The sequence below is a fragment of the Vicugna pacos genome, chromosome 7 (genome assembly GCF_048564905.1).
Source record: "Vicugna pacos chromosome 7, VicPac4, whole genome shotgun sequence".
In the NCBI taxonomy this organism is placed as follows: Eukaryota; Metazoa; Chordata; class Mammalia; order Artiodactyla; family Camelidae; genus Vicugna; species Vicugna pacos.
The window spans coordinates 15,799,591-15,816,161 of NC_132993.1; the positions used below are offsets into that span (position 1 = coordinate 15,799,591).

Sequence of the window (16,571 nt, forward strand, 5' to 3'; positions counted from 1 at the left end):
CGTGTCAGTTGGTATTGTAGCTTTCATATTCATAGGGATTTTATTTATAAGTGCTAGCAAATGATGATCTGATTGTATTTCTTAGACTAGTCACGTCTGAGCATTTATATATTGAAATACAAATCACTGTATTATAAATTGCTTTCCTTGTACTTTTTATATCATATATAGGACATTATTCTGATTTAAAACAAAATCATGTATGTAGATGAAATTCATAAATTATTCATGAATTTCATTTTAGGCTAAATAAAAGAGACATTATGAAGATATTGCTCTTAAAAAAAGGTGTGTTAAATAAGATGACGGATTAGATGATGACCAAGATCCTTTCTAGTTCTTAATACGGTGGTTCTAATCTTTAATAATGTAAGGATTCTTTTAATTTTGTTCTTTTCATTTCTTGGTTTATATTCCACTATAAAATTGGTAATATAAAAAATAAACACACATTAAAAAAACACATACCTCCTGACTGTTTAGACAGTTACCTAAAGGTGGTGAATCCAAACGATTTCCCAAGTTTCCTTGCTAGGTAATAATTTCATGATTCTATAATTTCAAATTTGGGTAAATTGTAAGCTTATTACATATTTTAACATTTCACCAAATAATAATCTCTAGGTTTGACAGTGAAGAAACCAAAACACAAAGAATTAATGTATTAAAAATTAAATAAAGGCTTCTTACTATGAGACTACGTTCACAGTTTTAAAATTGCAACCTTTTCCCCTATTCTCCTTCTGTTTTAAATTTCTAATCAGTTACGATATACTATGCATTTTAATTATGTTTTAAAATTGTCCTCTCTGCTTTTTCCCTCACTCCAATACCCACACTAGAACAGACACAGGAATTCCTAGAATAGGAACAGGGAATTTTATGTTTTGCTCACCGTCGCCTCCCTTTGTATAGAACAGCGCCGGGCACATAGGAGCTCAATGAGTATTTGTTGTATGAATGGGTGAAGAACACACGCAATAAGCAAAAGCGACTGCGTCGAGCGCCAACTTCCACCAGAGTTCTAGCAGGCATGCGGGAGGGACCAGGAACTTGACTGATTTTTTGAGAATGAGGACTCCTCGGCGCTCAGAGAGATTACGACTGCATTCTTATATTCGTTGGAATGCACTGATGTACGAAGGGTTTGTGAACTCCGCGCGCACAGCTGTGCAGGCTGGAAACCTACCTAACAATAATTTGCACCTAAACCGCGCAATGTTCTCAAGTTTACATCCTTAGAAACACATTTTTGTAAGTGCATGGGTCTTCCGTTCTCTTGCACGTCTGAACAGGGCAATTTAGGTTATTTCTTCACTGGAGATTAACGGTGAGAATGGTATCAAGGGTGGTGGCTCCAGAATGCGCAAACACGGGAAACGGGTTAACACTCACTTTTCGCAGAGGCCAATTCAGTATTCAATTCCCACCCAGATCAAATCCCGCGCTCCTCCTACCCGCAACCTGCCTCTACCCCGCCCTCTTTAATACCTATGGTAGGCGGGGCAGAGATGTTCTCGGCTCCCCCCAAATTGGTAAATCCCGCCCGGAGTTTTGGTTTCTCATATTTGAGCAAACACCGAGGAAACGGAACCACTAACGAAGGCCGCAGACCAAATGACAGCGGAGCAGCACCTGCGGGCGGAGAAGGAAGCAAAACATGAGGAAAGTCAGCGGCGTAAAAGCCCACGTGAGGTCGGCGATCCCATCTGCCCTCGGAGTGATAACTTTAACTCCCGGCTTGCAGCTGGGCGGTTGCCCTCCGAGGACTACAACTCCCAGGGTGCTGCGGGAGCGGCCTCCCGCCGCTCCGCCCGCCCCTCCCCCGCCCCTCCCGGACGGATCGGCGTGCGCCTGCGCACGGGAGGTCGGAGGAGTCTTACCCTAATGTAAGATGGTGGCCCGTCTGGCTGTGGAACCCACCGAAAGCTGAGAGTCTCTCTCTCAGCCGTAAAGGTCGGACTCGCTGAAGCAATCAGGCCCGGTTCTGAAGAGTTTTTTCCCCGACACTCGTTCAGTGGTCTCTTGTGAGGACGCGGCAGCGCGTGGAGTCGGCTAAGAGAAAAGCGAGGCAAGGCAGGCGGGTGAGTCTATGCGGGGCTGGGCTTAGGGGAAACCCGGGGCTGACCGGCTACGAGAGAACGGAGGCTTCGCTGGGACTGTGCAGGCCGCACCCCCCTTTCTCCCCACCCCCCGCCTCATCTTCACCCTCCTTCTTGGTCTTCCTCCTCCTCCTCCTCCTCCCTCTCCTCTCTACGCCACAGCAGTTACCACCAGGAAAAGGGACCGGGGCTGAAAGCAGCGCGGCGGCGAGCACCGACTGCTTCGAAAATCTCTTCAATTGGGCAGCCGAGGCGGCTTCTCGTCTTCAGCGCTCTCCCCTACGTTTTTGTAGGGGCAGGAATCTTAGGTCTCAGGACTCCTTGTTTTCCTAGCCCTCTTTTCCCTCTCTGACGTCCTTTCCCGGTGGCCCCCGTCTCCCAAGACCAAAGCCATCACTTCCACTCTGACCCGTGTTGTTGCTGCTCATTAATCTCCCTGCTCCTTGCCCACTCGTCCTGCTGCTTGTTTTTTGCTCCGCTGCTACCACTCTGGAGTTAGCCTTTGCCCCTCTCTGGTGCTTGCAGTCAGCCCCCAGTCTGCTACCCTAGAGCTGCTTCCGATTTGCAGCCTTTCCTTTAACTACATCTGTCATTTTAAAGCTGCCCCTTAAGTACCTAGATTATACTGCTGCTTGTTCTAACCCACCTGTTTCACAGCTTTCTTGGGTATTGCCCGTTCCTTCCCTCTTTCCTATGCAGATCCTTTCAACATACCCTTCCAGAAAAAAAAGGGGTGCCCCGTGTTGGCCCCAGAAAAGTCAAGGAAGTTGGGAAGTGAATGAAGTGAGGTAGGATACTATTATACATTCTGAGAGAGGATCGTTTATTCAGGCTACTCCAGAGAGGAACGTCTTCGTTTTACTTCCAGTGATCTATTTGTGGTTTATTCGCTCTGTTGGGACGTGGGGGTTTTTTTTGTCTTTGTTTTTTTCTCTTTCTTTTTCTTTTCATTTTTGCCCGGTTTCTCCATGCTATCAAGCATTCTTCTGAATTGCCTCTCCCGGAACAGTTAATGTGGGCTTTGATTATACCAATAAGTATTAGCCTAGGCATTTCAAAATGAGATAAATCTGCCCCACAACCAAATTTATCTGTGAACTCCACGAACAAATATAAGTGATATTTTGATTATATGCAGGTTGTATGTGGGTTACAGATCCTTTCCAAACTGAGAATTGATTATCGACTCTGAGTTTTATAGATGTTCAGCTTAATTGATGACATATTTTATTTATGGTTTGAGTGGAAATTTCCTTTCCAGCTAATTTCAGGCTTACTTAATGTTTTTGGATTTGGGAAATTCTTGGATGGTAGATATCTGAATAAACTGTCTTCTCTTGAAAACCATTAGGTATGTGTTCAAAAGAAAAATAGATCTTTTTTTTTTCAAAACTGAATCCCTCATTTTTTCCATAGAAGAGAAGGGGGTTGGGAAAAGAAAGCTGTGCCCATGTAAGCATTTGATGGCCCTCACTGTCATTGTTTACATTAAAAAGCAGAAAACTAGAAGCCAGCGGTGGCTTATGATGTCTGTTTTGGTGAAAGCTAAATTGAAATGTACTAATGGCATAATGGGAAGAAGGAGTTTTTCCTATAATCAGACCATTATGAAATAATTACCGGGAAAGCAAACAGAATAACATAGATCAGATACATACATCTCAAGTTTAAACATAAATAAAACATTGTGTTCTTAATATATATGAAAAAAATGTTAAAAGTCATAGTAGCAATCTCATGCACTAGTATCTCTTATTTGCAAAAGTAATACTACCTCAAGGGCAAATACAAGTACATATAGTTGTTTTAATCACTTTTGGATATTATGGTATTGTGATTTTTTAATAGATTTTACCTGTAATACTTGAGGAATCTTAGTTTGGCTTTATATTCACTTGATTGTGATAAATGGTCTGTTTTATCAAATGTAAACTAAGTTAGAAAAGCTGTTTATAAAACTTCATTTTTTTCCTTTTCAGCCATGTAAGCCACAATTTGGGGAAACTAAATAAATCCTTACTCTTCTGAGAATTCTGGAAGCAATTTATATAGCAAACTTTGTCCTGTGCTATAACCTGAGGTTTTTTGTTTTGTGTTTTTTTTTTGATTACTTACATTTAGTTTATCAGTAGGAATATATTTAATACAGTTGATCTTCAACTCTAAGCAAAAAATATATTTCATTTTTCTTTGTAATACACTGGTGGAGAAGTTTTCCACTTTGAATAAGCCTAACACAGGTTTAGAAACCCTTGGCAGTCGTACTTGGCTGAATTGTAAGCAGTGTGTTCTAGGAGAGGACTGTTTGGCAGAAGAGGGTAAATGATTTTAATACATCTTTTGTAAAGATATTTTGCCCCAATAAAAACATTCACAAGTAATTTTCTCTAGTCCGTATTTTTTTCCTGCAATCATTAAATTCTTAGTTTCAGCACTCTTGAGGTCAAAATGAATTTATTTTGAAATATTTAACATGTCTAAAGAAGATATCTAAAGTTCTTTGACATTTTGATAGGAAATAGGGAGCTGAGATTTCAAAATCTTTTGTATGATTTAAGTTTTTAGGTGTAACATTATGAACATTGCAGCTTCATAATTTTCTGGGGTTTTTTTTTTTTCTTTTTTTTTTTTGGCAGTTTGGAATACTTTCTGTCAGGTTCAGTAGTTGAATTCTTAAAATGAATAGATTATTTCTATAGGAAGTTTTTTGAACATGAGTTACTTAAGGTTGACTTATTGTAAAATTTGTTCTCGTAAAGTTCCGTAGACAAATTTAAATTTTATTAGGATGAGATAGTTATAATCAGATGGTGAAATGCAGAAAAATTGTTTGGTAATGCCCTTCAACTTTAATTTGAATGGGAGCACTAGTGATAACTACAGTTCATTACTCTGAAAGAAAGAGGGTGTTGCTTAAGGATGAACTCCTTGCGTTAAGGAAGTTTTATTTTTAAAATGATTTTGCATGTATTAAGAGAATGAAAAAATATCTTCTCAGTTTAAGCAATATGATTTTAGAAGTCTTCCCTTTCCTTCACTACTCTTGTCTTTAAGGTTAAGGTACACTCTTCATTTTAATTTTTTTTTTTTTGGTGCCTGCAAATAATACTCAGTTGAATCTACTTCAACTCAATGTTATTATTTTTATAGGCTATTCAAGTAAAATAGAAGGTTTTAATTTGTGAGAACTTGAGCCTGTGCTGAAAGTTCAGTTAGTTTTCTGTCATTAAGTATAGTACTGTCTTGACTTTTTGTAAAGGAAATTACATTCAGCTCAGTTGGTTCTAAAGAAAAACAGTAGGGAAATAGGTTATAGAGAGTTTTAGTGTTCTAGAAATAGTATAACTAGAATGTACTACATACTTTTCTCAAAGGATTTCTTAATCTAAGTGGAACTTGTAAATGGTTTTCATCCCACTGGAATAGCATATATTGGATAAAACTTGTTAACACATTTTGAGATTTAAAAAAATTCTGTGTTACCTCAGAGATGTTAGGATAAATCTGCAAATGCCCATTCTTAGATAAAATGTGACAATACTCTTGATATTTTAAAGGTTGTAATTGGTAGTAATATTTTTTTCTCAGAAATTGAGAGTACACAAATTATAAAGATGGCATAGTTTACTCATTTAATGATGCAATGAAAGAAGATAAGTGAGACTTTTAATCTAATATTTAGTGGTTTTTCTGAAGGAACTTTTTCAGAATTGTTTTTAATCTCATTGTTACGTGGCCTTTATTAAAAAGATTGTGTGGTAAATGTCAACTTTTTGAAATGTAGTAATATTAATCCAGTGGGTTTTGTCACATTTCTTTTTCATAGTGTGAGTCTTTTATTTCTTGATCAGAAAGTAGTTTATAGAAGACAAAATTTCAGCACTGTTTTGGCCCCTTTGATTAGCTTTCCTGTAGCAGTTTTTCTTTTACCAGAAAAGAGAAATTACATGCTACTAAAAAGATGATTACTTTTACTTGCTAGGAAAATGAAACTTTAAAGATAGTGCAAGTACAAGGCAGTTTAAGTCTGAGTTTATTTTTCTCTTAAAGAGTTTATTTGTGAGGATAGTTTCATTCTTCCTAAAGTCTGTGTATACAAGAGACTTGTCCTGTTTTAAACTTTAATTGCACTGGGTGATGTGCAGATGATTTATTGCTATTATTATGAACTTTGCCATTTGTATATGTGTCTATGTCAGGATATCTGTCCACAATCAAGTATGTTTTTTTAGTTAATTAAAACCTTACCTCTTGAGTGTTTAGCGAAAATATAGAGAAGGGGAAATCAAAATAATCAGATTGGTTTGCATATATATGCCTAAAACCAGTTTGGGGGAAAAAAAGTCAAGGCAAAGAAGCAGTGTAATTAGAAGAATAAAATACCAACATTTAAAGATAGTAGGTGTTGTACTACTGCTTTTGGAAGGAGTTAGTGAATGATGTAGGGAAATAATGATTGAATTTTGAAAAGTAATTATGGACAAGTATTAAAGCAGTCGAGCATTTTTTAGCAGCACAGACATACATTGACATTAAGCCAAGTATCTGAAATTTCTTAAGCATATTTTTCAGTCCTAGGAATAGAGAGGAAGTGTTCATTTTTCTGATTATTTGAGAACCTGCTAATTCAATAGGTGTCTTCAGATTGTGAATTTCTTTTTTTTTTTACATTTTTTATTGATTCATAATCATTTTACAGTGTTGTGTCAAGAGATTGTGGATTTCTTGAAATAACATTGACTCACTTGTGTTATTGAACATTGATTCTTCTTCTTATTTTCTGCCTTTCATATCTTGCTTATGGTTTTTATTCCCCCTCTGGTGTTTTGGATTTTCAGCTGTTGTTTTGGTGTACCCTTTTGTGAATATTATAATTGAATGAAAATTTGAAATGTAAACAGTATTTCTTTTGGTGGTAAGATTAATTTTTCTTCGCTGGAGATCTCCTCTATTTTGATTAGATTTTTTTGCCCTCTGATTTTTAAACTCTTAGTTAAGAATTAGGATCATGCAGGTTCCTTGTCAAATTAGACCTTTCCAGAAATTTTTTTCTTACTTTAAATGGGGACCTAGGTATTTACTGGGTAAAGAAAAATATTATGATATATCTTGGTTTTCTCATTTAAAATGAAGTAAGGACTTTTTTTTTTTTTTGAGGAGGAAGGTAATTAGGTTTATTTATTTATTTATTATTATTATTAGTTTTTTAATGGAGATACTGGGGATTGAACCCAGGACCTTGTGCATGCTAAGCACCCACTCTACCGCTGAGCTATACCCTCCATCCTGCTCCCCCCCATATTAGTATTTAAAAAAACTTATTAATGTGAAAAGTTTTAAGCAGGAATAGACATGAACTTCTATGTAGCTGTCATTTCAAAGGTCATCAACTCATAGTCAATCTGGGTTCATCTTTACCCAAATTAGTTTACTCCTTGTCTCCCTACTCTTTGACCTGGATTATTTAAAGCAAATCCTAGTCGTCACATTATTTCATTTGTACTAGAACTCTTTTGACGTAAAATATCCTTGATTTTTTTTTAAAATCCGTATTATTCAATCACTTTGTCTAATAGTATTTAAGTACTTATTATAGACCTACTTCTTGGGAAATGGCCCAGCCTCTTCTAATAGTTTATTATCTTGTTGGGTTTACTTTCATAATAGTAAAACTAGCACTGTTCAAAGCATTATACAAGTAATGCTTTGATACATAAGTCTGAGTCCAGTATATATAGTCTGAGTCCAGTGTGTTAGTATAAGGTTATCTTTAGACTAAAGTTTTAGGAGTAGGGCTTCCTTGAGAAAGTGGGACTTGAATAAAGAACATGTACTATCTGTATAGGCAGAGTGTCTTCATAAGGAGAATATTCCATACGTTACATGTAGGGCATGGAAGCAGCAGCATACACTTCGGTGGGGACTGGCATGATGTGAGAGAGGTGCAAGGAGTCTGATTTCAGTGGAGTAAGTTGTTAATTTCTGAGAATGATGTCAGAGAAATTAGTACACTACAGTCGAGCTAGATTATGAGGTGTATTTAGTGTCAGGTTGAATCTGAGGTGCTCAGTGGTAAGGAGCCAGTAGAAGTTTGTTGGGGGCAGGAGAGGACATAATGAAAGTACTCTTTAGAAATATTCCTCTTTCAGTAGTAGGCAGCATATTTTGAGGTTGGCAGTGAGTGTGAAAAATTAATGTGTAGGCCACTGAGGTAAGGCACCATCAGAAAGAGATTGGTGTGGAAATTTTATAGTATTTGGTAGCTAATTGAGTCCATCTTTTCTTCAGTCTCTTACATCTAGAAATGGCACCAAGGTTTTGGGGAATAGAAAGTGAAGAAATGTAGCCCATTTGTCTTTGATAGTAGACTGCAATTTGTTATCTAAGCACAACTTTTGGAAAGGAAGTGATACATGATTACTCAAATAACCTCAAAAAATTTCAGCAGAAAATAGCTATCAGTGTTTTCAAGTAATTTTAGATATTTACTCATTGGGAAATAAGAGTTTGGAAAATGCAGAAAATCTTTACTACATGATAATGAAATAGAACAGACTTTATTTGTAAAAGGGAAATTTATGCCTAATTTGCTTCTCGTGTGTGTATGAGTTCAGAAAGAGTATTAAGAAATGTATATTTGAATAGCTTGTGACAAGTATATATTATTGGATATCTTTAAAGCTTAATAATGACCTGATTAAAGCAGAAGGAATGGCAGAAAACTCTTATGAAGTAGGGCAATAATATTGTCAGCCCCAAGCTCCCCTAAGGATGAATAAGGATAGGTCAGCAGGCCAAAGAAGAATGTAGGGACATTATTAAGTGAAAGTTTATTCTTTCATTTATTTTGATCTACTTAGTTTTGCAAAGGCATTGTTAGAAACAGATCTGGTTAAACAACAGCCATCTTTATTTTATTTGGATTTTTTTTTTTAAGTTCTGAGACCCTTGAAGTTATTCTTTTCTTTGTTTGGGTTTATTGACTCTTCATTAAGCCAACTTCATCTCTTGTGTATTTCTGGATAGCACGCTTGCTTTTTTTGTGTGTGAAGGAAAATTTCATTTTTTATCTTAAAGTGGGGAGGGGAGTAGATTTCTTTTTGTGGATCTATAAACAGTAGACAAATTATACTGTATTGCCATTTGTTCTCTTCCTGCTTCCCTTGGTATCACATGTATTTCCCTCTTTACAATACTTAGCGTTTGGATCTCAAGAATTCTCACAATTGAGTCTGAAACATCTCAAGCTTAAGGTGCTTACAACTTCAAAATTAAGTTTATCTTAATTTACCAATCATTTTTTCCCCTCTTATTATAAAAGTTATAATCTACCATAATGCCATAGGCTTTTTGGGTACTTGGGAAATACTAATAAGGATAAAGATGATGACGCAATATAGTGCATTGTTGGGAAATATCTATTTTTCATTGATATTCCCTCCATCCTAAAACCTCCTTAATCCTAGTAATGTGACAGAGCAATTTTTGACATTTTTTTCCTTCTTTAGTGGGTTATGTGTGCTGTCTAATCTGGTCACTAGAATAGAAAGCTATTGCCTTCTTCTTGGGTATGTTTTAACAGAGTCGTTAATGTTTTAATTTTGGATTTAAGAGCAAATTGAGATTCCTTTTGTGCAGGAGAATCTTGAGGAGGATTATGCTTCTTTCTCATTGCCATCCAGTCTATGTGGGAAAGAAATAAATATCAAATATGCAGTATAGGAGAACCTTAGTGTCTGAGAATATCTTCAGTGGTGGCTGCCACTCCATTCTTTTCCCCAAGGACTTTTAATTTAATGCCTTGGAGTGTGGAGCCACTTAAAAAGTGTTACAGTGGGTGGTGGTGGGGAGAGAAGAAAATGGCTCCGTATTCCAAAAATCTCTCCTAGATTTTTATAACTTGAATTAATCTCCATTTATTAATATTTTCCTATTTTTTTATTCATAAAACTCTTGGGAGGGAGCCCTTTTTGTGAGTAGCTTTGGGGGTATCTTGGGTAGCCAGGAGGGTAGATGCATTGTAAACCTAGGAAAAGGGAGGAGAGGCAGAAAATAAAGTGGAAGACTTCAAATGCTGATAATGACCACTGTGCATTTTTGCGTAAGGCATTGATGGTGCTGGCTGCCTTTGGCTACCTACTAGAGGTTTTCTTCTCTCAGGCTATTAGTTGGGAAGACTATAGACTTTAGCCTTTTCTAATCAAACTGTTGTCCCTGTCCAGGTTTGTACATTTTAATCTCCAGCTCAAAACCTGACAAGTTTTGTCTTTTCTCTGACAGAAGGAAGGGGGAAGTGGGAAAGAGAAGATAACGATATGTGTGATACTCATCTGTGCATATGCTGGTTAGATTACTTTTAAGATTGCTTTGTAGAGGAACCTCTTCCTTTCTTTTTTAATTTTACATAATCAGTAATAAAAGACCTTCATGAATTTACTAAATGAATCCTTAGAAACGTTTTAAAAAGTCCTTTAGCCATAAAGTGGGTGATAGATTGAAGGGTACTGATATGTTAGATGCTTAGTGGTACTTTTTTTGGAATTTCTTGCTTCCACTAAAATCTTTTCTGTCATACTAGGCCTAGTCCTAGATGTGAATTTTGCTTCTAAAAAGTAAAGATAGTAGTCTTTTTAAAAGGTAGTTACCTTCCCTGCATTATATTCAAATCTGTTTAATCCTGATGAAAATAAGTATGACAGTAAAATACTTTAATATAGCCATGTTAACAAAAGAACATTTGTTAGTCATGTGTCGCCCTATTTTTTTTGTCATGCCCAGCAAATATTTTCAGCAGCTTTGTAGAACTCTGAATAATAATATATGATGTGTTTGTGTTTATAGATTGTGCTTTTTATTATGTAGTGCTAAATTCTGCAATTTTAAAACCTTGGTGTTTTACTGCTCTTAGAGTAAAGGGCTAACTTAAATGATACATTTCTTAAATAGTTGAACATAGTTTTCATTAACCTATCGATTTCTGTGTAAGCCCTTGAACTCCCCTTATTTTTTATTTATTGGTTCTACTGGGAGTATGCAATTTAGTATGGAACCAGACTGCCTGAGTGTGAATCTTGGCTCTACCACTTACTTTGTCAGACCTAGGGCAAGTTACTTTACCCTGTCTGGGTATCATTTACGGAATGGCGCTGTTAGGATTGTGTGGAATAAATGAGTTAATGTATGTAAAGTGCTTCAAATGGTGTTTGTCACATAGTAAGCCCTGTGTAAGTGTTTGCTGTTTTTATACATTTGAAAGAGTAAAAGAAAACCACCTATTTTTGAAGACATACCTCTTTATTCAGTATACTTTTTTATGTCTAGATAATGGACATATATTTTCAGTAGTTGTTTGACAAGCTGGAAACATAGGTAATGTGTTTCACCAGATAATCAAAGGGCAAGCCTACCTGGAATTCTTTTGAATCAGGGAGAAATGGAAAATGAACGTGGACACATATGATAGAAAATAATTATGGAGTGTTTTGAACTAAGGCAGAGAAATTTAGATGAGTTTGATAAAAGGGTAATCATTGCCATCATTGCAGGTCTTTTTTTTAAGTCAGGAGGTTTTTGGTTTTGTTTTTGTTTCAGTCAAGAGAATGATGTGTTTAAAATAATGTTTAGGGGAAGATGGCTTTGAGTGTCCTTGGTAGCACAGAATTATTTGATTTTATGTGGACATGAGGACTTTTTTGGCTGTTCTGTTCACTGATCTATCCAAAGTGACCCAGACAGTGCCTTGTAGATAGTAGGTGCTTAATAAATATTTATGGGATGAATGAACCTTAAGGGGGGACTCAGGTAACAGACAAGAACGAAGGACCCTAGCTAAACTTTTGGAATCCCTGCCTTTAAGAGATAGAAGCAAAAAAGTTATTATTAAAGGAAACAATTGGAGAGGTTAAAGGAAGATGGAAAAAGTACGTCTCAAAAAACAAAGGAAGAGATTTTCCAGGAGAGAGCAGTCACATACAAGGATAGGAAGACTCAGGATAGTATCACTTCTACTTCAAGAAAAAGTGCAGCATTCAAGGAGAATGAGAATAGAGAAAGCCCTTTGGCTCATGATGTCAGGATCACTAACCACATTAGAGCAATTTCAGTAGTCTGGGGATGTAAATCAAATTGGAGGGAGGTAAAGAAGATGGTAGGTAGAAATTGTAGGTAAAGACTATTCAGTAGTAGGTAATGGCTGTAAAAATGGCAAGAAGATAAATTATAATAGCTTTCATAGTTAGTGAATGTGTAATATGAGAGGTTCTATTTATTAGAAATGAGAAAACTTGAGGCAGTCTTTGTACTGAATGTTCTTAAGTTTCACAGTATAGAAGGCTTACTATATGTGCTGCCTCAGGGCTCTACCACTTGCTAACTGTAATCTTGGGGAAAGTTGCTTAATCTTTTTTTGCCTAAGTTTTTTCCTTTGTAAATGATGGAGATCTATTTCATAGATCTGTGGTGAGGATTAAATTACTTATCTTTTTAAAACACTTAGACCAATTCTTTGTATGTAGTAAACATTTGATAAATATTAGCTGTAACTATCATTCACTGCTGAAGTGAGGTAGACTAGGATTGGAGGCTAGAAGGGGAGTAATATGAAAATAAATTAATTATTGCCAAGTAGTGCGAAGACTACATGGAAAAGCCTTAGAATCTTTGCTCTGTTCCTTTTGCCTGGAGAATACTTTTCCAAATACCACATAGGTATCTCAACTCTTTTGTTCAAATGATGTCCTTTTCAGTAAGGCCTGCCCTGACTATTTACATTTAGCATCTAGGCTCCTCTCCCCCAGTATTTGCATTGTTTTACTTTTTTTTCTATAATACTTACCTTCAAACATATCATATAATCCAGTTATTATGTATAATTTGTTGTTGATCTCCATCTGTTAGGGTGGGGATGTTTATTCCTTGTTCCTTGTATCTCGGGTTCTGGGAACAGTATTTGGTACATAGTAGGTGCTCAGTATATGCTTGTTGAATGAATAAATTATTTTACCATTGAGGTGGAGTGGATAGGGAAATGAGTTTAAGTGCTGGTGGATGGTGGTACATTTTTGGAGGAGAGCCATTTTTCTGAGATTGATGAACACTACATAGAAGCTGATCTTAAAGACTTCCTCTTCTTTCTCACGAGTTTTCTGAGTCCATTTTGGTTCTGCTTTTCCTGGAAATCACTTGGTGAACCCATTTAGCTGAGGGAAGAAGAATATAAGGTGAATCTCTTTTTTTGCTGCAATAATTATATTTTACATTCGATTAGCAAATAAAAGCTTATATTTTCATGCTTATTAGATTCTAGGAACTGTTCTAACCTCTTTATATTATTTTTAAAAAGTCTACAACCTTACAAGTACAGTACAGTTTCCTTATAAGCCACCGATACAGGTGAATGAGAAGCCCTTTGCACTGGGATGGAGAGCAGTGCTTCCCCAGACTCTTGTCTCCTGTTGACAGGGAGCTTCTGATATTTCATCCCTCCTCTAGTGGTCACAGCCTTGACACTATTACTTGCTTGAAGTCCATTAGGACTAATCTTATATTTTTTATCTCTTTTTATGTCAGTTACTACCATTTTCCCAGGTAACAATTCACGTCTTACGCTTTAATCCTCACAAGGTCCTGAATGTTTATCTTTTCACTCCTCTCCGTCGTCTGCAAAATTTGTTGTATCCTTGTTTTTCTTTTTTTCCTCAACATTTCCTCTACTTTCTGCTTTTCCGAAGACACTGCTTCCCCTGTGGTCCTCATACTTGTTGGCTATAAAGTTTTTCATTTTTTTTTCTTATATGCTATTATCAAGGTTCAGTGGGGAGTCCCATGCACTGAGATTTAAGATATTTCCCATTCTGACCTCTTCCACTGAATAGAAGTTGAGGAGGGAGCCTGATTATATTGTTCATAAACCCTTATGTTTGCTGGTATCTGCTGCATTCTGAGTTACCCCTTATCTTTTCTTCACTTTTAGCTCCTAGCTTACTGTCATTCTTGCTAACACTATCCCTTTTGAAAAAATTCTTGGTAATTTCAATATGTACCATCTGTGGTGCTTCTATTACTGTGGCTTCTTAAGTTCTAAAATTCCTCTTTAATGGTCTTGCCCTCCACCGTATCTCAGCCACCATTCCACGGTCATATCTTAACACCTTGTTATTGCCGATAACTTGAACCCTTTCCCCACCATGTTTTTCGGTTCATGCAGCCCCCTTCTCTGACACCATCTGTCTTTTTAGCTCCTTCCACGCACTACTTAACTAACTCAACAATCCTACTGTCATTAGGACCTCCAGTCCACTATTCTTTGCCCCCTTGATTTTCTTTCTTCCCTTCTTATCTATTGTACATTCATTACCTAGTAATCATTCACTCATTTTCTTTCATTGCCCTCCACTCCCTTGCTCCTTTCTTGCTTCTTTATACTTACTTGGCAAAACCTTAACTCTAATTAAATCAAATTCTCTGAGTATTTTGTGTCTGCACCGTGCAGCTGAAAGAGACTAAAGACTGAAAGTTACTGAAAGGCCCTTAATATTATCTGGCAATCACAGTCTTTTTTCCTTAGATCATTTGGTTTCCCCTCTCCTAGATGACCTTGCCTTTCTCCTTAAACTGCCAGCTCTCCTCCTCATACTCACCCTCAGTCGATGGACCTGCTTTCTACTTTATTGAGAAAGTAGAAGCAGTCAGAAGAATATGTACAGACTCCACCACCACATCTGTGTACTTACTGATCTGACTTAACAGACCTTGCCTGCCTTCTGTTGCCATAGATGAACTGTCTTTGCTTGTATCTAATCCCAGTTCCTCTGATTAATGCATTAGATCCCATTCCCTTTCATTTACTTTGGACATTGCTCTAGAAGTTCTCCTTCTTTATCCATTCTCAGTTCTTTGTTCTCTTCTGCAGCACTCCCATCAGTGTACAAACATGCTATTATTTTTCTCATCATAAAAATATATTCTCTTGATCACTATTCCTTGTTCTATTTTATTTCCATTGGTGTAGAACCCCCTAAAACATTGTCTAAGTATGCTTGTTCTAGTTGTTTCTCATGTTCTCTCTTAAGCCTTTTCCAGTCAGGCTTTTCCCCCTACCACTGTACTAAGATTGTTTTTGTCAGGTCTCTCCACATTGACATCGTTAGATCTAACAGTTCTACTAGTCAGTTCTTTGCCTTATGACATCAGTCTACATTTGACAGTTATTTTCTTCTTCCTCTTTGGTATACTTGTTTCACTTGACTTTTAGGATACTACATTCCTATGGTTTTTCTTGAAACTCATTGATTGCTCCTTCTTAGTCTTTCTTGATAGATCCTCCTTTTTGCCTACCTCTAAACACTGGAATATTCTGGGCAGGGCTCACTACTTGATTATCTTGTTTATCTACCTTCACTCCTTTGGTGATCTCTGCTAGTTTCATGGCTTTGAATTTCTTCTAAATGTTGATGACACTCAAATTTATTTCTCTAGACCATTATCCTGAACTTCAGATTTATTTATCTAGTTGCCTGCTCAATATCTCCATTTGAATAGCTATTAAATATCTCAAACTCAACATGTCCAAAATGGAGTTCTTGCTCTTCCCTCCCAAATTTACCCTCCCATACCTGCTTCACCCACAAAGCCTTCCTCATCTCAGTTATTGGCAGCTTCTAGTTGCTCAGTATAGAAACCTTTTAACAATCATTCTTGATTCTCTTGCTCTCAGGTTTCACATTCATTCCATCAGGAAATTGTTGGTTCTACCTTTAAAACATACCCAGTGTTCAATCAGTTTTTTACCATCTCCATAGCCATCATCATCTCTTGCTGGGTAATTGCAACAACCTTCTAACAGATTTCCCTGCTTCACCTTTTTTCTCTAGTCTGTTACTAATGCAGCTGCCAGAATGATCCTTTAAAAACGTAAATCAGATGACAAGATTTGCTCTGTGTTTAAGAAATTTCATGAGTTGGTAAGATTAGAGATTATTCTAGTTTATCTTATTTTACTAAATCTTACTGGCTTGGAAGGCACATTTAATGTAGGCTTTGATTATGCCAATTTTTATGGGTGGAAAGAAGTTGTCAGGGATGGTTCATGGCTTTTTTTTTTTTTTCTCCTCACTAAACCTCCCTTCCTCAACCCTACACCCAGAAAGACTTGCCATCTATATCCCTGAGGAAATTGGAAAAAGAGGTTTTGAATTGGTTGCTGCTACAGAAAGTTGCTTGGAATGGAAAACTGGACAACCCTTTTTAACAATTTTTTTTAATTTTTAAAATTTTTAGTTTTTATTTTTTAAGTTGTAGTATAGTTAATGGACCACCATTTTTAAGGAGAGGTCTCTTGTTTTACTACTACCTCCAGCCGCCTTTAGCAACATTTGCTTCCCCCTCAACCCCTGCCAGATTTAGTGTCCTCCCTCTCCCCATGCCCCTTCTCTTTTTTCTCTCCTTCCAGATGGATATATTGTATTTCTT

The 16,571-nt window shown here is 36.8% G+C and overlaps 1 protein-coding gene across 8 annotated transcripts in view; it reads left to right on the top strand.

Moving 5' to 3' along the window:
• The first annotated feature begins 1,868 nt into the window (after positions 1-1,868).
• CNOT4 (CCR4-NOT transcription complex subunit 4) overlaps positions 1,869-16,571 on the top strand; it is a 123,062-nt gene continuing 108,359 nt past the window's right edge. For all 8 annotated transcript variants that reach the window (XM_072964390.1, XM_006213105.3, XM_006213107.3 and 5 more), the window contains exon 1: positions 1,869-2,084. The gene's annotated coding sequence lies outside the window, so the exon portion shown is untranslated. The remainder of the gene's footprint in view (positions 2,085-16,571) is intronic.